This window comes from Saccopteryx leptura, chromosome X, assembly GCF_036850995.1.
Source record: "Saccopteryx leptura isolate mSacLep1 chromosome X, mSacLep1_pri_phased_curated, whole genome shotgun sequence".
NCBI lineage: Eukaryota > Metazoa > Chordata > Mammalia > Chiroptera > Emballonuridae > Saccopteryx > Saccopteryx leptura.
In genome coordinates this window covers 2393092-2417920 of record NC_089516.1, presented here as the reverse complement: position 1 = coordinate 2417920, position 24829 = coordinate 2393092, and the positions used below count along the sequence as shown (strand labels likewise).

Sequence of the window (24829 nt, the reverse complement as noted above, 5' to 3'; positions counted from 1 at the left end):
CAACAGCACAAATGTATCCAGCGTCTCTGAGCCTCTGCTTCTTGTCCCATTCCTTCCACGGAATCAGACTGTGACGCCCTGTGGAAGTGTCACTCTCAGAAGCAACCCAGCTGTCAGAGGGCCGTCTGTCTTTACTTGGGACACGCAATGATGACCATCCTTGTCGCTGGTTTTGATTATAACCCGTCGGCATTTATCAGCCTCAATAGTCGGTCTGGGTCTTCTCGGAGGCTTGACTCAGGGGCTGGCGTTAGGCAGGGCTTGTTTACGGTGATCAGCAGCGAAGGGTGTGATTTCGGTGTCATCTTCCGCGCCCGGCATGCTGACTGACAGGGAGACCTGCTTCCCAGGCGGGTTTCTAGACCCGATTTCAGCCCTCAGAGGATCCGTTTCCGTCTGGCTACTCAGCGAACAGTCGGACTCCTCTGTGTGGGGGACACAGGTCTGTCCTTCCAGGAACTAGGGAGAAATCAGAATTCCTTAGAAAGTTCTTCATGCTCCCTCCCTTTTCTGACCTTGTAGGTCAGCGGTTCTGACCTCGTAGCCATCGGAAAATACATAATGCCTATCAGGTATTTACATTCCAAATCATAACTGTAGCAAAATCACAGTTATGAAGTAGCCACCAAAATTATTGTTTGGTTTGGGGTCACCGCCACATGGGGAACTGTATTGCGGGGTCACGGCATTAGAAAGGTGGAGAACCACTGTTGTGGGTCGTGGGTTCCATCACGGCTGTAACGACTCAGCCACGCAAGGAGAGCAGGCGGGAGTCGGTCCCTGAGAGGAGCAACGTCTCAAAAAACCAATCAGCAAATCCCCCTTTCTAGTTTCTCCTTACTTTTCTCTACCGTGGACCGTGGACGCCGGCCTCAGACAGGTGCCCGTCACGCAGGGAGAAGACGGTCACATGTTTGTATCGAAATTCCAGGCCACGAGGCCCTGACCGGTTGGCTCAGTGGTAGAGCATCAGCCTGGCTTGCGGGGGACCCGGGTTCGATTCCCGGCCAGGGCACATAGGAGAAGCGCCCATTTGCTTCTCCACCCCCACCCCCTCCTTCCTCTCTGTCTCTCTCTTCCCCTCCCGCAGCCAAGGCTCCATTGGAGCAAAGATGGCCCGGGCGCTGGGGATGGCTCCTTGGCCTCTGCCCCAGGCGCTAGAGTGGCTCTGGTCGCAACAGAGCGACGCCCCAGAGGGGCAGAGCATCGCCCCCTGGTGGGCAGAGCGTCACCCCCTGGTGGGCGTGCCGGGTGGATCACGGTCGGGCGCATGCGGGAGTCTGTCTGACTGTCTCTCCCCGTTTCCAGCTTCAGAAAAAATACAAAAAAAAACCCCCAAAAACCCAAAAAACCAAATTCCAGACCACGTCTTCCAAGCGCAGTATGGTCCCCGCCCGTGGGCTGTGTGACCGTCCCGGGGGAGCGAGCCGTCTCAGACACGCCGTGGTGTGGAGAGGGTCGTCCTGCCGCAGACGTGGTCTCGTCACTTGTCTTCTTTCTTGCCATTCGAAATAATCATCCTGGAGTGTACCCACCCCTGCGGGCACCGAAAAGCATCTAGCATGTGCTGTTGGCGAGGGCAGGAGGCTCAGGGGCCCCCGGAGAGGCTGAATGCCAGCCCTGATGCCCTCTGCAAGCTGACCCATGGAGGGGCTGCGTGACCTGCCCAGGGCTGGGTCTGACCCCAGCCCACCCAATAGCAGCTGCCTTATTGGCTAACGGCTCCCCCAACCCTCCTGTATACCCTTACCTGTCTCCACAGCGCCCAACGCAACTATCTATTCGGTGGTTATAGGATGACCTGTCCGTTTAACCCAGGGGTCCCCAAACTACGGCCTGCGGGCCGCATGCAGCCCCCTGAGGCCATTTATCCGGCCCCCGCCGCACTTCTGGAAGGGGCGCCTCTTTCATTGGTGGTCAGTGAGAGGAGCATAGTTCCCATTGAAATTCTGGTCAGTTGGTTGATTTAAATTTACTTGTTCTTTATTTTAAATATTGTATTTGTTCCCGTTTTGTTTTTTTACTTTAAAATAAGATATGTGCAGTGTGCATAGGGATTTGTTCATAGATTTTTTTATAGTCCGGCCCTCCAATGGTCTGAGGGACAGTGAACTGGCCCTCTGTGTAAAAAGTTTGGGGACCCCTGGTTTAACCCAACCTGATCCGTTGGTGTTCCGCTACACGCTCAGTGTCCGAATTAGTACTCGGAACCGGAACCAGGACGGACTTCGGCAAAGATGAGTCCAGCAAGTGAATAAATGCTTAAAACACCAAACGCGTCCAAGTCGGCATGGGTCTGCCCATTGTCTTGTCTTATTTTTTGTATTCACCGTATTTTTCGCTCCATAGATGCACTTTTTCCCCTCAGAAGTGGAGGGGAAATGCCCGTGCATCTGACGAAGCGAATGTTCATTTTCTTTTTTTTTTTTTAGCTGCTGCAGGTTCCCGGACAATTAGAAGAGGATTTGAACATTAAAAAGTCTCTTCTCGCTTGTTAATAACAGTGCTAATCATGGTTGTTAATACGGCTGTTGAGTTTACCTTGTTGAAATATTATGGTGATATATTTTATTCAATATTTTAACACACCATTTGGTTCAGAATATTTTTTTTTTCTTATTTTCCTCCTTAAAACCCTCAGTGCGTCTTATGGTCAGGGGCGTCTTACGGAGCGAAAACATACGGAAATTGCGATTCTCTCTCTTGTATATAATAACATCATTGTCATTTGTGTTTTGTTTTGTTTTTTGAACACTTATGGTCTCTGCGTTCATCTTCTGGTATTCAGTAAGTTCAGTGTGTTGTGCCTAAGTCAGGTGTGACCCTTACTGTATTTTTATCCTAGACAGAAAGGGTGACGTTATTGAAAAATACAGCTAGTGCTTGACTTACAACCATGATTGGTTCCGACAGACCGGTCATAACACAATTTGGTCGTAAGCTGAGTAGGCTGTATGTACAGTACTGTGAGATGGTGTTATAAAAATCTTTAAGTCATATTTTATCATCATTTTCTTTCATTATTGTAATATATCCTAATTTTCTTTGTTCATTTTATGCCATTTGTATCATCTCTACAACATTTTGTTTCTTATTTTAACATTCATCAGGTTTAAGTAAAACACTGCATTACCAATACAACTGGTTTAATATTTGCAAAGACAATTTCCTCTTGGTAGACATGTTGGGAGAGGTTGGATGAAAAATATCCAAGACACAAACACCAATTGCTGTACCGAGTCTGGGATAACAGTTGAAACGGTGCACGCGGAGATGGTAGTGCTGCCGGAAGCTGGTCCGCACTGTCGACCGTACGCCCAGCTGGGCAACGCTTGTGCTGCCAGACGCGGAGCAGTCGTGGCTAGCGATTGTGGTCGTCAAGTCGAATGGTCGTAAGTTGCATAGGTCGTAAGTCAACCAATATTTTTATGTCACCGAGTCCCAGTCACACCTTGAAGGTATCAGGGTGCCGACTGTTACATAGTGAGGCTGATGTTACTTAGCGCGCACGGCGGAAATGCTACTTCCTAAAAGAGCACTTTTATATTATATATACACATCCGTCGGCTCACAGGGAAAACACAAATTACGGATGTACACACTTTGATGGCTTGAGGCTTTTGTGTTTCTGGTCACTCCCCATGGCTTCTGAGCCTCCTGGTCATTTATTTTCAATGTCTGGCTGGGAAGCCGTACTCTAACCCCTCAGAAGGGATTTCTGCGGGGAGCCGGCAAAGTTCTGCTGAGTAAGGTCGGCGACCGCATTTCTTGATGCAATTTTAATTCAGAAGCAAGGTCCAGGTATAAATAAAGGCAGGCTGGACTCGGCGGACGCGGAGGGCACATCGGAGCTAGGAAAACAAAAGTATTGTCTCACAGACGCCCCCCCCCCCACGTACACAGGGGGATGGCATCAGTTGGAGTCTAAGACCCCCACAGGTTTATTTTTAGAAAGTTTGGGTGGTAGCCTCACCTTGTACACGTCTGTTGAATGAGACAGCTCCCCAACTCTTCAGTGTATCTGCAAAGTCACTTTGTCCAGTGACGGAGCTGCCGGTAAGCAATGCAGCTAGCCACGCAGGATGGCAGGCTCCACCTTCTTTGCCTGACCTGCGGTGGCACCCAGGGTAAAGCGTCAACCTGCAACGCCGAGGTCGCCGGTTCAAAACCGCGGGCTTGCCCAGTCAAGGCAGATTCAAGAAGCAACTACTATGAGTTGATGCTTCCTGCTTCTCCTCAACTCTCTCTCTCTCTCTCTCTCTCTCTCTCTCTCTCTCTCTCTCTCACTCCTCTGCCGCCTCTCTCTAAAAATCAATTAAAAAAATAGACAAAGGGCTAAACAGATAGGAGCTATCATTGTGGGAGTTTCACAAGTCCTGATCAACTGGCGTGCACGCAGACATGTCCGCACCCGGGGTGTTGGTCGGACAACTCCGTTTCTGTGAAGTTTGACACGGGTTGTAAGTAGACTCGAGGCTCCCAAGTTAGCTGCTGGTCTTCTAGGAAAATGTGCAGACATAGCGTTTCCTGAAGGCACTGGGGTGGGAAGTTACACGGGCCTTTCCCCAAAACTTTCATGATCATCTAGACCAGTGGCGGTCAACCTGGTCCCTACCGCCCACGAGTGGGCGTTCTGGCTTTCACAGTGGGCAGTAGCGGAGCAAGCAAAGTATACATAAAAAGATAGATTTAACTATAGTCAGTTGTTTTATAAAGATCGATTCTACCAAACTTAGCGAAAATCCAACATAAAGTACTTGCTGAGTAATTATGATTCTATGCTTTAAAACTTGCTGTCACTCTGCTGTATAAAATTTTATAAAGTAAAGTGACTTCCCTACTTTATGAATCACCATGACTGTGGAACAGGTGGGCGGTGAGAAAATGTTACTACTAACAGAGATACAAAAGTAGGCGGTAGGTATCAAAAGGTTGACTGCCCCTGCTCCAGATGTTGGTTGGGGGGGGTTGCCTCTTCTCTTCCCCGCCCCCCCCCCCCGCCCCCAGCGAAATAGCTCTCCAGTGCCATGCCTGCCTTCCAATGGTATTTTGCTGCATGGTTAATTAAGACAGACAATTTAAAGCTCGCCGTCAGAAGCTACAAAGCCTGGCACCCTCGGGAGTGCATACCACAGGAGATACCGAAGGTAAATCTGTCAACGTGGAGGCTGCAATTAGCTTCACACCAATCTCAAAATAAAATCACCGTGCTGGCGAGTACAGTGCGTGGAACGAAAAGTTCACCCAGCGTCTGCGTTCGACGCAGCGTCACCACATCGAGCACCTGTTTCTCTGCTCCCCAAGAGGGGGCCGCCAATAGAAGGTTGCCGTCTCCTGGAAACACCTCTCATTTTTCGTGTCATTCTGACATTTATGCAAAACGGTCCTTGTTCCTTTTACAGTGTCCCCCACTAATGTGGGCGTCTGCAAACACCACCGCGAAGTGCTTCTTGTTTGGGGACGATATCTATGAATGGGACCTTGTCTTTTTTTCTGATTGGTTCTTTTCATGCGCAGTTTTGTGTTTTTGTTTGTTTTTTTTTTAAATAATTCCACCCATTTTAATCCTTATGCACTATTTCATTGCGTGGGTCTATCAGAACGTCTCTGTTTATTTGATTGTTAAGTAAATATGTGTGTTATTTCCAGCCTGGTCTGTTATTGCAAACTTTGATGTTCTTAACCAGGGGTCCCCAAACTACGGCCCGCGGGCCACATGCGGCCCCCTGAGGCCATTTATCTGGCCCCCCGCCACACTTCCGGAAGGGGCACCTCTTTCATTGGTGGTCAGTGAGAGGAGCATAGTTCTCATTGAAATACTGGTCAGTTTGTTGATTTAAATTTACTTGTTCTTTATTTTAAATATTGTATTTGTTCCTGTTTTTTTTTTTTACTTTAAAATAAGATATGTGCAGTGTGCATAGGAATTTGTTCATAGTTTTTTTTTTATAGTCCGGCCCTCCAACGGTCTGAGGGACAGTGAACTGGCCCCCTGTGTAAAAAGTTTGGGGACCCCTATTCTTAACCATTCTCGGAAATGTAGCCTCCTATTTTTATTTCATCAGGATGGGTTTTCTGAGTCGTCTCTGCAGCATAGAATTTCTGGCTTAAGTTTAATTTCGATAAGACCTAGCTTTTTACAACCCCGTGGGAATAAATATTTGTAGCAGCGTAGAAGTAACTGCACCCACATTTGTCAGTATTTCTATTTTTTTTTTTGCCAATCTAGTGGGTATACCTGAAAACTCATAGGTTTTTTTTGAGGGGGGAGTTGGTTTTAACTTTATGTTTCTTAAGGTTTTTTAATATTTGCTGGCCGCTTGTTCTTGCAAAATACTCGGTCCTGTCTATGGACACATTTGCTCCAAGCTAAAATGTCCTTGATATTATGTTTTGGTCAGATTGGGTCCCATCCAAAATGTCCATTGGAGAAATTCGGTCATGGTCATATTTTTTTTTCCATTTTTTAAAATTTTATTATTTATTTATTTGTGTTTAGAGAGAAGAGAGAGACAGAGAGAGAGAGAAGAGAGAGAGACAGAGAGAGAGAAGGGGGGAGGAGCTGGAAGTATCAACTCCCATATGTGCCTTGACTGGGCAAGCCCAGGGTTTCGAACCGGCGACCTCAGCATTTCCAGGTCAATGCTTTATCCACTGCGCCACCACAGGTCAGGCTGTGGTGATATTTTTTCATGTATTAATCCTCTAAACCAAATGTATAAACAAATGTCCTGGGCTCTTTGAACCCAGGGGTACTTTCTAAGCATAGACATTTTGGACAGAACCAGATTTTAGGGACCTTTTGCTATAAATAAATAGATAGCTCAGTGGACATTTAGCTGGGCTCCAATTTTCACTAATCTCCTTTTTTGTATGTCCTGTGTGAAGAGGAGTCTTGGTTTCCTGACTATTCCTATGGGGTTCTCTATCATTTTCTTAGCAATTTATTTTGTGTAGAGTGCTTCACCAATTTCATATGTGACAAACATCTCTATCTTCTGGCTTGTCATTCGCTGTATTTAATGGTTGTTGTTTTTTTTCATGAGCTGAAGCTGATAAACTTACTTAACTCACCCCACCATAATTTTCTTTAAGATGAGTGCTTTAGAATTTTGTTTAAGACGTTTCCTACCCGAAGATACGAGTCTACTTTTCTACAGTATTTTCAGAAAAATTATTATTTTTTTTTTGTATTTTTCTGAAGCTGGAAACGGGGAGAGACAGTCAGACAGACTCCCGCATGCGCCCGACCGGGATCCTCCCGGCACGCCCACCAGGGCCGATGCTCGGCCCACCAGGGGGCGATGCTCTGCCCCTCCGGGGCGTTGCTCTGCCGAGACCAGAGCCACTCTAGCGCCTGGGGCATAGGCCGAGGAGCCATCCCCAGCGCCTGGGCCATCTTTGCTCCAATGGAGCCTTGCTGAGGGAGGGGAAGAGAGAGACAGAGAGGAAGGGGGGGGGAGTGGAGAAGCAAATGGGCGCTTCTTCTATGTGCCCTGGCCAGGAATCGAACCCGGGTCCCCCGCACGCCAGGCCGACGCTCTACCGCTGAGCCAACCGGCCAGGGCCTTAATTTTTTTTTGTTTTTGGTATTAGAGTTGATATATTTATATTGCGGGAGTAATGAGTACAATTTATTTTTATATAGAGAATAAAGCTTCATGATAATAGGCTTTAATGATTGAACAAAAACCTTTTGATTCTTTCTGTTGGCTTTTTTTTTAATCTGCATTAATACCATATTTTCTTAAACATTACCTTTTATAATAATTCACAATAAATGGCATCAACAATTTTTCTCTTCTTGTTCTTTTTTAAGAGAATCTTGGCTTTTTTTGAAACTTGACATTTTTGTATATTTTGAAACTTGGCACTTTAAACTCTCTCCTGGGGCACAGAAACAAACATTTGTCTACTTTTTTTTTTTTTTTTGTATTTTTCTGAAGTTGGAAACTGGGAGGCAGTCAGACAGACTCCTGCATGCGCCCGACCGGGATCCATCCAGCATGCCCACCAGGGGACGATGCTCTGCCCATCTGGGGTGTTGCTCCGTTGCAACCAGAGCCATTCTAGCACCTGAGGCGGAGGCCACAGAGCCATCCTCAGCACCTGGGCCAACTTTGCTCCAGTGGAGCCTTGGCTGCTGGAGGGGAAGAGAGAGACAGAGAGGAAGGAGAGGGGGAGGGGTGGAGAAGCAGATGGGCACTTCTCCTGTGTGCCCTGGCTGGGAATCGAACCCGGGACTCCTGCACATCAGGCCAACGCTCTACCACTGAGCCAGCTGGCCAGGGCTCATTTGTCTGCTTTTTTAATTAAGAATTTAATTAATCTTTTAACCGGAGCAGGTTTATTGGACATATATCAATATTGAATAGACCAAGTCACAGATATAGTGACTTATTGAAACAGCACTTACTGAATTATTCACTAAAGGTTCTTCATTAGTAGTATTTTATAATGTTCTGATACGCTGTCTACATTTTATTCCCTCGGTTTGTAGAAAGTGATGTTTCTAGAGCTGTCGTAATATTTATCTATTTTTAATCCTTCCAGCTTGTCACTGTTTCTGGTGGAATTTAAAATGGATCAGTCTTCTTGTTGGATATTAATATTTTGGCCAGGAAAGGTATAAAATTCCTCCATGGTTTGGAGTTTTCTGCCTATCCATTCATACCATCTGTGAGTCAAAACCACTCTGATGACTCTTTTTCTCATCCTGAGGCACGTTCATTTTCCTCACCTTTCCAAAGTCACCGAGGCCACCGGTTCTATGCCAGAGAGAAACAAAGCTTGGGGCGTTTCTGGTTTTCCCTTCTGGCTTTACACTTCTAACATGCGACCAGCTAGAATGCCATTAGAATGCCATCGACCAAAGATTTTTACTTGAGAATTTTCACCAAAGGAAGAGGCATTCACTTCTGGTCCTTGTTCATGAAAATCTCTTCCTTCTTCAGTAAAATCTATTCTGTCTTCAGTAAAATCTATTCCTTGTTTAGTAAAATCTTTGTACAGAGATGTTCTTATCATCGTTCTTTATTTACACTGTGATGAGCTGGTCTTATTATTTTCTTTACTTTGTTACTGTATTAACCTTCTAGGATGTGTATCTACAATTTCTTTGTATCATCTCTAGATACATATATGGGATACATTTCTCTATAGTTTCATGTTAAGACAACTTTGTATGTTAGGATAGAAGTGAACTTGGTTGGGCATCTGTGAGTTGGCTCAGGGATTTCTTAACCCTATTTCTTGCTGTGTGTGTGTGTCCGTGAACATCGTCATGCCTTGCTCTATACCTAGCTGAGTAACTTAAGGTGAGACTAATTCCTCCTTAATATTTTCCAGACGCTCAGTCAGTGCAACTGTTTCCCCGTTGACTTTTTCTTTTTGAGCCCCTTTTCTTATCTTAGACGTTTCTTCTAGAATTCTTTCCCTTTTAGAAAATGTTTCAGATAGTACGAGAGAGAAGTTAATAAATCTCTTATCTTTCTATGTCTGCAAGCATATAGCCGTGTCCTATTTTTTTTTTAAATTCACTTTTATCGGGAGAACTCCACACTTTCAATCTCTTTGAAGACACACTTTCCCGCAGAGCAACTTGGGTTTTATTTTTCACTCCACAATATGCTGATAGAATTGTTTTTATCAATTACTATTATTTCCTCCCAATGGTACTGTTTTTGCGTGATGCTTTCTTGAAATAGCAGCCTATTTTTTTATTAATATTCAAGCCTCCTCTTTTTCTGATGTGTCCATAGAAACCCATACATGTTGCTCAAGGTATGCCTAGCTTTCTCCTCCAAATTGGGGATTCTTTTTTTTTTTATTTTTCTGAAGCTGGAAACGGGGAGAGACAGTCAGACAGGCTCCTGCATGCGCCCGACCGGGATCCACCTGGCACGCCCACCAGGGGGCGACGCTCTGCCCACCAGGGGGCGATGCTCTGCCCCTCAGGGGGCGATGCTCTGCCCCTCCGGGACGTCGCTCTGCCGCGACCAGAGCCACTCTAGCGCCTGGAGCAGAGGCCAAGGAGCCATCCCCAGCGCCCAGGGCATCTTTGCTCCAATGGAGCCTCTGCTGCGGGAGGGGAAGAGAGAGACAGAGAGGAAGGAGAGGGGGAGGGGTGGAGAAGCAGATGGGCGCTTCTCCTGTGTGCCCTGGCCGGGAATCGAACCCAGGTCCCCCGCACGCCAGGCCAACGCTCTACCGCTGAGCCAACCGGCCAGGGCCCCATTTAATTTTTGACACATTCGTGTTTGTCATTTATCCCAAACTTGGGCTTTTGTTAGCTCACTGTGTTCATTGTTTTTTCTCTCACTTTCTCATTAATTGCTTTTTTTATTTTTATTTAATCATTTCATTCCTGAGCTTCTCCCAGCCCCATACACACACTATGTTAGATACTAGCTCACTTTACCTGTGTTTTTTTTTTCATGAAGAATAATTGGAAATGACAACATTGATCCTTAATAGATTCACTCACATTAATACAATTGCCGCTTCTCTGAAAATGCTACACACTTAGTGTATTTTGTTTCTACATCCTACACCTAACTTTGCTATTAGTACAACCTTTTGATTTGTGTGTGTGTGTGTGTGTGTGTGTGTGTGTGTGTGTTTAGGATTCTCCTGTAAAGCATATATGTATATTTAATTAATTTATTTATTTATTCGTATTCTTCTGAAGCTGGAAACGGGGAGAGACAGTCAGACAGACTCCCGCATGCACCCGACCGGAATCCACCCGGCACACCCACCAGGGGCGACGCTCTGCCCACCAGGGGGCGATGCTCTGCCGTGACCAGAGCCACTCTAGCACCTGGGGCAGAGGCCAAGGAGCTATCCCCAGCGCCCGGGCCATCCTTGCTCCAATGGAGCCTTGGCTGCAGGAGGGGAAGAGAGAGACAGAGAGGAAGGAGGTGGGGGTGGAGAAGCAAATGGGTGCTTCTCTTATGTGCCGTGGCCGGGAATCGAACCCAGATCCCCCGCACACCAGGCCAACGCTCTACTGCTGAGCCAACCGGCCAGGGCCTGTATATTTAATTTGATCACTCATTTTGATTTCCCTACAATTAGATCACTTCATTTTTCCCTGTACCTATAATTTTATGTGATCATCCTTAAAAAATAAAAATCTAATGACAATCTAAAATACCTTTTCAGAGCAGGTGGGCTGTTGAAAAACCTTTATTCGCTTGTCTGCAGATGTCTGTATTATTCCACCTTCCGGAAGAATAATCTTGCTGTATTTCAATTGGCACTTATTTTCTTTCCCCCATCAAATAAATCCTCCTCTTTTTCTCTCCGGCTTCTATTGTTGCTGCAAAGAAGAATGTAGCTGTCCGGTTAAGAGTTTCTCCTTTGACAATGCGGGTGCTTTGAACATTGTTTGCCTTTGACTTTTCAAAAGTGTGTGCTGTGATGCAAATAGCTACCGTGTTCTTTTATATCCTTTTAGGATTCTTTCATCGCTCCCCACTTTCGCAGTGGTGTTTTTCTGAAGTGCTGAGAATTCCTAGTCATTGCCTCCTCTTCCAATGTGCGATACTGTACTTTCTTCTCTCCGGTTGGTACTCTTTCATTGTAGAGCTCAGAGTGTAGCCCTGTGACCCTGTATTTATGTCTCCTTTTGTATTTTTATCAAATGTATTGTCGGGATTTACTCTGAATGGTTTTTCCTCCAGCCTTGTCTTTGACTTTGTTTTCCTTTTTCTGTATCTTAACGTGTGGTTAAACCCGTGCAGAAAATGCATAAGTTTGTTTCATATTTTCTTCTAGATTAGTTTCTTTTCTTTTCTTTCTTTCTTTTCTTTTATGTTTTAGGTGAGAGGATGGGAGTCAGTGAGGCAGACTCCTGCCTGCGCCCCAACTGTGTTCTACCCAGCAACCCCATCTGGGGCCGATTCTCAAGTACTGAGCTACTTTTAGCACCTGAGGCTGATGTGCTCCAATGGAGCTATCCTCAGCCCCTGGCCCCAAGGCTACAGCCAAATCCATTGAGCCAGTGGCTATGGGAGGTGAAAAGAGAGAGAAGCAGATGGTTGCTTCTCCCATGTGCCCTGTCCAGGAATCGAATATTGGGAGTCCATATGCTGGTGGAAACACTTTATCTACTGAGCTACTGGCGAGAGCCTCTTCTAGACTAGTTTCTGTTCTTCCTTATAATTTCACATTTTTTCGTTCTCAGTTTTATGTGTCCTTCAGCATTGCCGCCTGCTTATTTTAAAGCCTGCCTCTTATATTAGCATGACCGCAGTCACCCCTGGGTCTGTTTTTTCTCTGTTGCTTCTTGATCTCACTGGTCAGTGCATCCATGGCCTTCGTATTCTGATTGTGCATATCTTGGAAATTCTCATTCTATCTTCAAGATTTCTAATCAGTGTTCTTTATTCTTCATCTTTTTTTTTAGTCTCCTCAAGATCACTTATTTTTCTTCAGCCTTATCTAATCTCTTCTTATGCTGACCTACTAGTTCTGAAATTCCCCCCCCCATTTCTCTAATCCTCTGATCTAGAACTTGATTGGTCGCTCTTCTGTGATGTTGTGATTCCTTTTCTTTTAATCCTTTCTCACTCCTTGCAGAAATTCTCAGTTTCTTCAAGTTCTTTGAACGTTCTTCTAAAAAAAAAAAAAATTAGGTTTTTATATATATGTGACATTATTATACTTTCTTAAAGATTTGGGGAGGGGAGGGTGTTTTTCTGGTGACAGTTCTGCTGGGGTCTGACCAGTGGCTTCTTGTGTGTTTTTTTTTGTTGTTTGCTGGTTTATGTGCCTGGTCAACTTTGTGAGCTGGTCCTGGTGTTTGGAAAGGAGTTCTTTATAGTCCTACATCGCTACCTGGGTGAACGCCAACTTCCTCCAGGGCACATGGCCTCTGAGCACTTACTGTGTAGTGTTGGCTTATCGAACTAGACCTGTGCTCTTCTCTGAGTGGCTTAAATGTTGTGGAAATGGAACGCAAGTGTCCGCAAGCCTGATGTCACTTCTGTCTCTTGCTTGTCCTGGAGGTGACACTTATGGGGAGATTAATGTGTCTGAGGAGATTTTTTTTTTTTTTTTTTTTTTTTACAGGGACAGATTGAGAGTCAGAGAGACGGATAGATAGGGACAGACAGGAACAGAGAGAGATGAGAAGCATCAATCATCAGTTTTTTGTTACAACATCTTAGTTGTTCATTGATTGCTTTCTCATATGTGCCTTGACCGCTGGCCTTCAGCAGACTGAGTAACCCCCCTTGCTCAAGCCAGCGACCTTGGTTCCAAGCTGGTGAGCTTTTGCTCAAACCAGATGAGCCCGCGCTCAAGCTGGCGACCTCGGGGTCTCGAACCTGGGTCCTTCCGCATCCTAGCCCGATGCTCTATCCACTGCGCCACCGCCTGGTCAGGCTGTGTTTGAGGAGATTTATCAGACAGCACAGCTTGCGTGGAGGCAGAGGCTAAGGGCGGACATTGTCCCCCTTTGCGTAGAAATTACTTCCCGAACGGAAAATGCCCCAGGGCGAAAAACTACTCCGAGTGTGTGTGCCGGCTGTCTTCCTGGTCGGCCGACATGACTCACCTTTTCTCTCCTCCGTTTTGCTGCTGTCACTCCTAAAGAACCATCTTCCGCATTAAATTCCGTCTTCGGATTTCTGTCGTCAGGCCGATTTCCCTGGGTCCTTCGTAGGCGGGGTTCGCCTGAATAATTTATCCTGGAAAAGGAGACGGTAAGAGACAAGACAGCCGTCTGTAGAGATCATGTAAAATATCGTACAAGCGAGCGTTAGAGTTTCTTCGGGGGCCATTCAGAAATCAGAGAATCATAATGTTACTTTATTTTTTTTTATTTTTATTTTTTGTATTTTTCTGAAGCTGGAAATGGGGAGAGATAGTCAGACAGACTCCCGCATGCGCCCGACCGGGATCCACCCAGCACGCCCACCAGGGGGCGATGCTCTGCCCCTCCGGGGCATCGCTCTGCTGCGACCAGAGCCACTCTAGCGCCTGGGGCAGAGGCCAAGGAGCCATCCCCAGCGCCCGGGCCATCTTTGCTCCGATGGAGCCTCGGCTGCGGGAGGGGAAGAGAGAGACAGAGAGGAAGGAGAGGGGGAGGGGTGGAGAAGCAGATGGGCGCTTCTCCTGTGTGCCCTGGCCGGGAATCGAACCCAGGACCTCTGTACGCCAGGCCGACGCTCTACCACTGAGCCAACCGGCCAGGGCCCATAATGTTACTTTAAGATGTCAAATAGGCCAGCCGTCTGATACCGAACAACTGCGGCTTCAAAGAGATTTCAGAGACTTCATCATCATTTAAACAAGACAGCACATGCAACTTGCATTTTCATTAGGGTGGATGTTTCCGCCGGAGTGACGGCCAAGAAGATATTTTTATTACCACGTCTCTGTGACACCCTGACTCACGCTCTTGGCCTTTCAGAAGCGTCTCTTCATCTTCTCAAACAATATTGCAGTGTTTTTTCGGAAGTATGACTTTGGCTATTTGTGTGTGTGTGTGTGTGTGTGTTTATTTAAGAGTGCTTGATATTTCAAAATGCGCGATGGAAAAAGGGTCGGCGTGGCGATCAACAACCCCGTGAGTTTTTAAATAGAAATGACTCAAGCCAGCCTGCCGCTGAGAATTCAGATATTGAAATGCTTCTCGTCAGAAAGCTCTCATTTATTATTTGCGTAGTGTTGTGTAAGATCATCGACCTGAAATATTTATTGATGGTGGTGTGATGGCTGGTCCCTCATAAGTATGTCTGAGCGAAATTCGTCACGTGGCGCTAATAATAGCCACTGTGCAGAGTTGCTGTGAGGAATAAATGAGCCAGTTACTCTTAAGGACTCGGCAAGTGTCTTTGTGTATCATCATTATTCGATAAGTAAGTGTCCTTGTGATTATTGACGGGCTGATCGGTCCCCACCGCAGTGAATTTATGTCGGAATTCCAACCACAGGGCAGAAGAAGAAGGGGCTACTTTATGCCAAAATTACCATTTCTTGGGAGAGTGAAATAAATAATTTTTTTTTTCCAGAAAGGCAAATCAAGCTTTTATATAGTGATCATCTTGAATAACTGACTCTCTGCCTTGTAACACTTTTAAAATTTAGTTGCCTTATTCTTAAGGCAAACCAACTTTTAAAATTTTCAGTATGGAGTTTGCTTTATATTTTTTGTTTTTATTTATTGATTTTAGAGAGAGAGAGGAAGGGATGGAGGGAAGGAAGGAGAGAGAGAGAGAGACAGGAACATTGATCTATTCTTGTATGTGCCCTGACTGGGGATCAAACCAGCAACCTCTGTACTTCAGGACAATGCTCTAGAACACAGAGCTATCTGACCAGGGCAGGAATGTTTCAATAGTAGTGAATTTCAGCTCAGCAGAAGTACAACACACCACATTCACACACAGACATATAAAACTTCTAAACTAGCGCAAAAAAAACCCCAGGAAACAAAGATGTGGTCAGAAAGTTAAATACTTGAGAAAGGGACACATTCCAACACGCCTGTATTTCTCAGGGAAGTCTCATATGACGACACTGTGTAACCATCTGTCACGGATAATTAGGCTCATTCTCTTGGTGTCATCCATGTATTTCCAGTGCTTCACAGAACAGTTTCTTGGGATGTGAAGTATTATCTATGTACAAAAGAAACATGAACAGTTGCTGCATTGAAAACTATGCTACTGGAGAAAACATCTATCTGTTGTCTGTCTCTCTCTCCTCTCTCTCTCTCTCTCTCTCTCTCTCTCTCTCTCTCTCTCTCTCATCTATCTATCTATATCCTGTTCATGGGAACACTCATGGGTGACTCAATATTGTTAAGATACACATTTGTCCTGAACAGTAAAAAGAAACTCAGATTGAATTAGATAAAAAATAATTAGTAGCCCTGGCCGGTTGGCTCAGTGGTAGAGCATCGGACTGGCGTGCAGGAGTCCTGGGTTCGAATCCCGTCCAGGGCACACAAGAGAGGCGCCCATCTGCTTCTCCACCCCTCCCCCTCTCCTTTCTCTCTCTTCCCCTCCCGCAGCCGAGGCTCCATTGGAGCAAAGTTGGCCCAGGCGCTGAGGATGGCTCCATGGCCTCTACCTCAGGTGCTAGAATGGCTCTGGTTGCAACAGAGCGATGCCCCAGATGGGCAGAGCATCGCCCCCTGGTGGGCATGCCGTGTGGATCCCGGTCGGGCGCATGCGAGAGTCTGTCTGACTTCCTCCCCGTTTCCAACTTCAGAAAAATACAAAAAAAAGAAAAACAATAATTAGACAATTATAACAATAATTAAACAATAAGTAGAATTTGGTGAAATCTCTGCTTTGCCTCTTAATTCTGGGTTTTGGTGTGCCTAACATAAATTACACAAGAACGCTCATTATCTCTGATTCAAGGTCCCATTTCTTATTTTGGACTAATTTTTTATTTTTTGGGGGGGGGGATTTTTTTTAAAACAAAAGAGAGTTGATCCAAAGAGAAAAGAGAGCCACTTAGTGTCCATCCGGGTGATAAACAAGGTTAGGTGCCTCGTAAAATTTCCACGAACAAAAATATTTTGGGAAAACAATGGCTAAATCAACTAAATAATCTGTCCATCCTGGCATTATGTGTCTTCAATTCCTTTTCTTTCTTTCTTTTTAATATTTTTTAAGTTATTATTTTTTTATTAATTTCAATGGGGTGACATTGATAAATCGGGGTACATAGGTTCAGAGAAAACATCTCCAGATTATTTTGACATTTGATTATGCTGCATTTTCATCACCCAAAGTCAAATTGTCTTCCGTCACGTTCTATCTGGTTTTCTTTGTGCCCCTCCCCTCCTTTTTCTGCCTGGCATGTATTTACTCAAGTTTTAACTTATGATCCTGACATGTAGAATACAAATGCTTCTTGCAGGAAGAACTTGCCAGGTGTTACAGGTAGAAGGTTTGTGTCCCTCCCACCCCCAAATTCCATACGCTGAAATTTGAACTCCAGTGTGATGGTGTTAAGAGGTGGTTCCTCAGAAGGGCGATTAGTCATGAGGGTGGAGCCCTCGTGAATAAGATTAGTGCCCTTATAAGAGACCACAGAGAACACCCTGGCTCCATCCACCACGGTGGATACAGGCAGGAGAGCAGTGAACTTGTACAGCGGTCCTGACCAGACATCCAATAGGCGGAGACCTTGGTCTGTGATTTGCAGCCTGCAAAGGGTGAGAAACAACTGTTTTTGTTAAGCATACGCCACTCAGTCTGTCATATTCAGTTATAGCAGGGGTCGGGAACCTCTGGCTTATGAGCCAGATGTGGCTCTTTGGATGGCTGCCTCTGGCTCGCAGACCAATCTTTAATAAAAAAAATAATAACGTTAAAAGTGTAAAACATTCTCATGTGTTACAATCCATTCATTTCCTACCGTTCACGTTCATGGTTGCGGGTGGCTGGAGCCAATCACAGCTGTCCTCCGGGACAACACCAACATTTTTATTGGATAATGGATCACGTCCACAGGTTGTCGTTGTATGGCTCTCACGGAATGACATTTTAAAATCTGTGGCGTTCACGGCTCTCTCAGCCAAAAAGCTTCCCGACCCCTGAGTTACAGCAACCCGAACAGACTGAGACAGAAGAGACTTTCCTGGACTCTGGTCTTCCGGCAGAACAGGCTTGGGTCACACTATCTGTCTGGCGGCAGGACTCACGTTAAGTAAGCCACCACCAGTGAGTGACATGCCTGCTGCGAAGGCTCTCCCGTCCCTTGAACCACATCTACCTATATTTGTGAACCTTGGCACCGTGGGTGGCTTGGAATGGAGAACTCCTTGTGTTCCATCCTGTAACATAATGAGCAGCGCTTCTGAACTCCGCCGACTACATGTCCTTAGACAACACCCCCAAACTGCCACTTCCTTGACTTGCCAATATAACAAAAATCATCCGGAATTTGGTCTCAGTCCCATGGAATCCAGAGAAGAAACTGCAGCTTCAACGAAAGAATTTCTTCTATATTTTTACATGACTAAAATTACATTTTAACAAGTGGCTGTTTTTTTAGCCTAACGTTATGTAACATCAACTGTTACAACAACGTAGCGATTCCTTAGTGCTATTCTTGAATACTAAGTGTCTTTTTTCCGGGCCAAGATGTGTTCATTTTCCGTAGCCGTTTTTCTATTTTATTAGCACTTTTTACAAAGCACGCCCCCCCCCAAGAAAAAAACACACACCATATAGCATATGTTCATAGTATATTGATTATCGGAGTTATTTATTGAAATTATTTTAGAGATCCAGATATATATACACGTGTTCATTGAAGACTTCTTCGCTGACATGGGTTCAGAGCCTTATTTACAAAGATTCTTCATTTTCGTGAGGAAGACATGAGGCTAGACTGTCACACACGTTTAAAAAAAAATACTCAATAGGCCAGTGGGAGACCTTTAGAAGTTTTATGAAATCTCAGCAAATCACAGAATCAGAACATTTCTACCACAGCGCCTGTTTCCATATAAACAGAGAGCCAGGGAGCGTGAACGGATTTAAGTGAAAGGCTGTGAGTCTTAGCATCAAAAACCCTAAATAGGCCTGACCTGTGGTGGCGCAGTGGATAAAGCGTCGACCTGGAAATGCTGAGGTCGCCGGTTCGAAACCCTGGGCTTGCCTGGACAAGGCACATATGGGAGTTGATGCTTCCAGCTCCTCCCCCCCTTCTCTCTCTCTGTCTCTCCTCACTCTCTCTCCCTCTCCTCTCTAAAATGAATAATAATAATAATAATAATAAAACTAAAAAAAAAACCCTAAATAGATGAATGATCTTCCAAAGCAAAATCATGTGTGACATCTAAAAATAGTGTTGAGATTGGAGGTCCTCTGTTCTATGTTGAGACGCTGTTGTCTAAGCCAGTGGTCCCCAACCCCCGGGGCCACGGACCGGTACCGGGTCCGCGGGCCATTTGGTACCGGTCCACAGAGAAAGAATAACTCACTTTCATTATTTCCGTTTTATTTATATTTAAGTCTGAACGATATTTTCTTTTTTAAAAATGACCAGATTCCCTCTGTCACATCCAAGACTAATTTTTGACGCTTGTCTCGGTCACGTGATACATTTATCCGTCCCACCCTCAAGGCCGGTCCGTGAAAATATTTTCTGACATTAAACCGGCCCGTGGCCCAAAAAAAAAGGCTGGGGAACCACTGATTTAAGCCGACCGGCGGTGAAAGGGGCCCGTGTATTTCTGTTTTGAGAGCAAGAGCAGAGGAGAAAAACCACTTGAACAGAAGGGGAAGCGTCTCCACTGTGCCTTCCTCCCTCTCAGGAAAAAGGAAAACTAGTTTAGCGATTTCACAGCAGGAGACGACGGGCAGAAGAGAGATACCTTTCCCGTCGTGAGCATCCGAAATTTCTCTGCCCTACAATCACGGAATAAACTCAAGCTTGATAGTTTTCTTTTTTTTTTCTTATTGATTTTATTTAGAAAATGACCTTGAATGGGGCGATGCGGATCAGTTAAGAATTCGTCGGTTTCGGGTAAACATCTCCGTCGCAATTTGAACTGTTGACGGTGTCCTGTGCCCGCCACCCAGAGTTAAATCGTTTTCTGTCACCGTAAATCTGTCCCTCTTTGCTCCCCTCCCCCTGCCCCATTCTGCTACAAGCCCTACCCTTTGTAACCACTGTAACCACTTTTATCTATAATCATGAGTCTCATTTTCATGTCCCACCTATGTATGGAATCATATAGTTCTTAGTTTTTTTTCTGATTTACTTATTTCACGCTGTATAATGTTCTCAAGGTCCATCCATGTGGTTCTCAATGATCCGATGTCATCATTTCTTATGGCTGAGTAGTATTCCATAGTCTATATGGACCACATCATCTTTATCCAGTCACCTATTAAAGGACTTTTTCGTTGTTTCCATGTCTTGGGCACTGTGAACAATGCTGCGATGAACATGGGGCTGCATGTGTCTTTACGTACCACTGTTTTTCAGTTTTGGGGGTATATACCCAGTAGAGGGATTGCTGGGTCATGTGGTAGTTCTATTCTTAATTTTTTGAGGAACCACCATAATTTCTTCCATAATGGTTGTACTACTTTATATCCCCACCAGCAGTGGATGACAGTTTCTTTTTCTCCATAGCCTGTCCAACACTTGCTACTACCTGTCCTTTTTTTTTTTTTTTTTTGTATTTTTTTGAAGCTGGAAACGGGGAGGCAGTCAGACAGACTCCCGCATGCGCCCGATCGGGATCCACCCGGCATGCCCACCAGGGGGCGACGCTCTGCCCATCTGGGGCGTTGCTCTGTTGCATCCAGAGCCACTCTAGCGCCTGGGGCAGAGGCCACAGAGCCATCCTCAGCGCCCGGGCAAACTTTGCTCCAATGGAGCCTCGGCTGCAGAAGGGGAAGAGAGAGACAGAGAGGAAGGAGAGGGGGAGGGGTGGAGAAGGAGATGGGCGCTTCTCCTGTGTGCCCTGGCCGGGAATCGAACCTGGGACTCCTGCACACCAGGACGACGCTGTACCACTGAGCCAACCATCCAGGGCCAAACTCTCTATCTTGTTGACCATAGCCCATCTAACTTTTCTCGTGTTTACTCATTTTGCTAGAAGGTTCCTACCTCAGCCGTCACAGTTGTTGGTCTTCCGTTCCCAAGGGTGGTGTCCTCTGGCAACAAAGCCAGACTGTCCATTTGCGTCTACCTGATGGATAGTTGCACCCGTTTGCGAGTTAAAAATGCGGTATCGTAAAAGGAGACTGGGTGTTTGTTGAAAACTTGGTACTAATTAGGGATGCCTAAGAGAAGGAGCCCCTTGCTGTGAAATTGTGCCGTCACCCATAATTGTTCCTTCGTCTTTGCCGGTGCTTTCAAATGCCCGTCCGTCTTTCTTCCGCCAGGAGACCTTCCCAGAAGGGACGTTTCATTCTGAGGCTTCATAAAGAGTGGGTCGAGTTGGCGTGGTGCCTGGGTATTGTCAGAATGAAAAAGAGGGAAGAAAAAAAAAAAGAAAGAAACCCTACAGTTTGGAAGCCCTTGTTTTATCTTCTGTTGGACTCTTGTCCTAAGCTAAACAAACAAACAAACAAACAAAAAATTCAATTAAGAATAAGAAGAAGCTTTTTCTTTTAGCATACAATAGTTTCTGTTCTGTCTAGCAGTTTATAGGCTAGAACTAAAATTATATTTAGGCTTCGTAAAGCATTGTGTGTGACGCTGAGTCGGACCAAGATGGCTCAGTTAGAATGATAAAAGGCATCTACATTTTTTTATTCACTAATAATAAATGAATTTTGCAGAACATCCTTGCACGATTCCAAGAAATTTATATTCATAGCTGGTCTGTCCTCACAAAAAAAAAACAACAAAACAAAATCAACTTTCCCCCCTCCACTGCATTTAAATTGTCACCCACTCAGCTTAACTGTTTAACTCTTGACCCACTATATCCTGCAAAGAATCAAAATCGTTATTTCAGTCAATATGATTTTGGGAAGGAGAGAACTCTTGGGTTTGCTTTTTCTGGAAATGCACGGTTTCTCTTCTCTCCTTTTCTCATGGCCTCTTGAATCTTCCAAACCACACTGTGCCCTCATTTCTTGACTTTGGTTGGAAAGCTAACTTGTCGTTTTTTGTTTTTTTTTTAATAGTCTATTTCTCAAGCTTGCCTCTTTTGCTACCTCCATAAATACGTCTCAGGTATCCAGACCTGACCTATTTTTTTTTTTTTTTTGTATTTTTTTTTTCCTGAAGTTGGAAACGGGGAGGCAGTCAGACAGATTCACGCATGCACCCGACCAGGATCCACCCGGCATGCCCACCAGGGGGCAATGCTCTGTTGGGACCAGAGCCACTCTAGCGCCTGAGGCAGAGGCCACGGAGCCATCCCCAGCGCCCGGGCCATCTTTGCTCCAATGGAGCCTTGGCTGCGGGAGGGGAAGAGAGAGACAGAGAGGAAGGAGAGGGGGAGGGGTGGAGAAGCAGATGGGTGCTTCTCCTGTGTGCCCTGGCCGGGAATCGAACCCGGGACTTCTGCACGCCAGGCCGACGCTCTACCACTGAGCCAACCGGCCAGGGCCCTATTTTTTTATTTAACTGTTCATTTTTTTTTATTCTGGAAAGGTAAATTGCGACTGATTATGGAATCAAAGATCATACAATCTAACCTCTGCCTGCACCTCAGCACATCTTTGTTCAGATCTCCCGGAATCCACCACTTTTTGTTTGTTTGTTTAGAGCAGGGGTCCCCAAACTTTTTACACAGGGGACCAGCGCTGTCTCAGTTCACTGTCCCTCAGACCATTGGAGGGCCGGACTATAAAAAAAACTATGAACAAATCCCTACGCACACTGCACATATCTTATTTTAAAGTAAATAAAACAAAATGGGAACAACTACAATATTTAAAATAAAGAACAAGCAAATTTAAATCAACAAACTAACCAGTATTTCAATGGGAACTATGGGCCTGCTTTTGGCTAATGGGATGGTCAATGTGCTCCTCTCACTGACCACTAATGAAACAGGTGCCCCTTCCGGAAGTGTGTCGAGGGCCAGATAAATGGCCTCAGGGGGCCGCATGCAGCCCGTGGGCCGTAGTTTGGGGACCCCTGGTTTAGAGTATCCTGTGGATATACTTATGTCTAAACAGCGTTCAAATGGCCGTGCAAGATGCCAACCTTTAAATTTTGCTATCCTACTTCGTGACACAAAGTTGAGTTTGTCCACTTTGAGGTGTGGGTCGACCGCATTTTGGGGCAGACCGCATGCGAGTCTGGTGGGCGAACTTGATGTGATTCACTGACCAGCCTGGCACTGTGGGCATTTCAGTGGCTTCCAAACACTTATTAAATTCTACAACTCAGTTAAAAGACTCCTCATGCATCTTTGACTGAGAGATTGGACCATGTACCTACATTTTACATTTATATATAGTTTGAAATGTTGCGTTAAAGAGTTTAACCAATTTTAAGCTATTAAAGTGTATCTTGGGGCCCTGGCCGGTTGGCTCAGTGGTACAACATGGGCCTGGCGTGTAGGAGTCCCGGGTTCGATTCCCGGCCAGGGCACACAGGAGAAGCGCCCATCTGCTTCTCCACCCTTCCCCCTCTCCTTTCTCTCTGTCTCTCTCTTCCCTTCCTGCAGCCAAGGCTCCATTGGAGCAAAGTTGGCCCGGGCACAGAGGATGGCTCCGTGACCTCCACCTCAGGCACTAGTATGCCTCTGGTTGCAATGGAGCAATGTCCCAGATGGGTAGAACATCGTCCCCTGTTGGGCATGCCGTGTGGATCCCGGTCAGGCTCATGCAGGAGTCTGTCTCTTTGCCTCCCTGCTTCTCGCTTCAGGAAAATTTTAAAAAATAAAAAGTGTATCCTTGTCATTCTTGGCAACACAGGGTGCTACAGAATGTGTCACTCAGTCTATCTCAGGTCAACAATCTTTCTGTAAATATTTTAGATATGCAGGCCATACGATTTGTGTGCCAGCTACCCTTGTCTCTCCTTGAAGTGTCATAGCAACCACAGGTGATAAGTATAAAAACGGACAGATAGGGCTTTGTCCCAATAAATCATTTGCAAAAGCAGGTAGTAGACAAGATTTGGCTTGTGAACTATAGTTTGCTGACTCCTGGTCTAGCCAGGAGATCAATAATAGCCTTTAATTTCTTTATCTTATGTGAACTAAGTTCAGGATTGAATCATGTGTTCAAAATCAATTTCAGAGTCGATTTCTGTTAACCATATCCTTGGCTCATTTTTTTTCTAGTGCAGTTTAACTTTCTCTCATTGGTTTGTGGGAGCTCTTTACATATTAGGAACCTAATCACTTCCATACATACTGAAAGCTTAACACTTTCTTGTCTCAGGTGTTGCATCAGCTGATGTTTCTATCAATTCTCATCTTACACAGAATTAAGTAAAAATCATTTACATCCTTCAGTTTGTGGCAAAAATAATGCACATCATATTGGTGTTCACTTTGACAGTTTTCTAAGGTTTTCAACCACCAGCATTTTACGAGATCGTCATAATCTTACTTTGAGATATATTCCAATTTTACAGGTGAGGACACTGATACGCAGAAACATTTAGTAGCCTGAACAAAATTACGGGTTATAAGTACAGAACAGGCCCTTGAACTCATTCTGGAGTTCATTTCTACGGTCTCCTTTCTCCTTGAATCTCTTCAGTTGTCGCTGGTAACTACTTCAAAAACCACACGTCCTGTTGTCCTGTAGCCATCGCCTCACGGCGTCCATGGAGGCACAGTCCGGCTCTGTTCCGGGGTTCCACCCAAACGAGCTCACCGGTCATCCTGTTCTCTTCAGATCCATTTTCTTCTTTGACTTGCATATTGGCCTTTCTGTGGCTTAGCTGTAATTTACATTTATATCATGTTTGGAATGTTGCATTAAAGAATATAGCCAATTTTTTTCTTTTGTATTTTTCTGAAGCTGGAAACGGGGAGAGACAGTCAGACAGACTCTTGCATGTGCCCGACCGGGATCCACCCGGCACACCCACCAGGGGGCGATGCTCTGCCCATCTGGGCATCGCTCTGTTGCATCCAGAGCCATTCTAGCGCCTGAGGCAGAGGCCACAGAGCCATCCTCAGAGCCTGGGCCAACTTTGCTCCAATGGAGCCTTGGCTGCCGGAGGGGAAGAGAGAGACAGAGAGGAAGGAGAGGGGGAAGGGTGGAGAAGCAGATGGTCGCTTCTCCTGTGTGCCCTGGCCGGGAATCGAACCCGGGACTCCTGCACGCCAACCGGCCAGGGCCAAGAGCTTAACCAATTTTAAGCTATTAAAGTGTTATCTTGGGGCCCTGGCCGGTTGGCTCAGCGGGAGAGC

At 45.5% G+C, this 24829-nt stretch overlaps 1 protein-coding gene and 1 non-coding gene across 5 annotated transcripts in view; one reads left to right on the top strand and one right to left on the bottom strand.

Annotated features, from left to right (window-relative positions):
- NLGN4X (neuroligin 4 X-linked) overlaps positions 1 to 24829 on the top strand; it is a 294089-nt gene that overhangs the window by 198936 nt on the left and 70324 nt on the right. The gene's annotated exons all lie outside the window — the stretch shown is intronic.
- TRNAI-GAU (transfer RNA isoleucine (anticodon GAU)) lies at positions 8217 to 8292 on the bottom strand. The gene has a single exon. It is a non-coding gene; the product is annotated as a tRNA-Ile (tRNA).